The sequence below is a fragment of the Tupaia chinensis genome, unplaced genomic scaffold, assembly GCF_000334495.1.
Source record: "Tupaia chinensis unplaced genomic scaffold, TupChi_1.0 Scaffold147351_1, whole genome shotgun sequence".
Taxonomy (NCBI): Eukaryota; Metazoa; Chordata; class Mammalia; order Scandentia; family Tupaiidae; genus Tupaia; species Tupaia belangeri.
Window position 1 is genome coordinate 67603 of NW_006207202.1, and position 974 is coordinate 68576.

At 50.1% G+C, this 974-nt stretch overlaps 1 protein-coding gene across 1 annotated transcript in view; it reads right to left on the bottom strand.

The window, feature by feature from the left end:
• Positions 1 to 553: 553 nt before the first annotated feature.
• Positions 554 to 974, bottom strand: part of PRPF19 (pre-mRNA processing factor 19) — a 15355-nt gene continuing 14934 nt past the window's right edge. Inside the window, exon 17 of the mRNA XM_006169625.3 lies at positions 554 to 932. The gene's annotated coding sequence lies outside the window, so the exon portion shown is untranslated. The remainder of the gene's footprint in view (positions 933 to 974) is intronic.

The following is a 974-nucleotide window of genomic DNA, read 5'->3' on the forward strand; positions in this document are numbered from 1 at the left end:
CAATCTGCACTAGCCACACAACCCTATATGGCTCATCGGTTATCTTTTCTGTGCACTCACTGTCCACCAGCTGTGTCCCCTGACACTGGCTCTACCTCAACTCTTCCACTGCCAGTCAGCAAAATCTGCTTTGATTTAAGCCAGCCAGGGGCAGGTAATCTATTACCTACAACTAATCAGTGCTGATATGCTCCCAGCTCCTTCCCAGCAAGACAAGGCTGCCCTTCCCTGCATGTCTCCTTTCCTTCCAGGCTTGTGGAGAGGCAAAGGTCACGAGGAAGTAGCAGCACCAGCAACCTGAGGACCTGGAAACACAAGGTGAAGGCCTACAGGGACATGGTAGATTTCTGACAAATGGCTCATAGATTATATTTATCTTTTGTTTGTTTGCATTTTTGCAGTGTAATAAAAAAATTTAAAAAAGGAAAAAAAAAGAACTGTTGAGAAAGGAAAGGAACAATGGGCCTCCTGGTGGCCCCATGCCCCACTGTGTGGTCCTTCTCCTCGCCCTTCCCAGCTCAGGGTGTTCCTGGGACAAACAGACACAAGAGAGTTTAATGTTTATCATTTTCTTTTTTTAATGAAACTAGATCACTGCTTACAAAAACCTGCACGAGCCCACCTGCCCATTCCCTTCACAGTTCCCTTGGCTCGGCTTCTCCCATCTCACAGAAACTGAAACAAAGTGGGTAGAGAACAGTCGCCACCATCGCCTCCATGAATAACACGAAAGGAGAAACCCTGGGCTCTGACCCGGAGCCTTCACAGGGTGACAGTTCTTGCTTCTTTCCATGTCTGTTCCCATGGGGCCTGGAGCCTGCATGGGTGAGGTTGGTCCAAGCAGCCATGGCTCTCAGGCCACAACCAGGCCAGAGTGAAATGATGTGAATGTCCCACCCCATAAACACCCCCCTCCCCCCAGTAGCTTCCCTTCCGCCCCCCGCCTAAATCTACCCCCATACTGCGATCCCGCC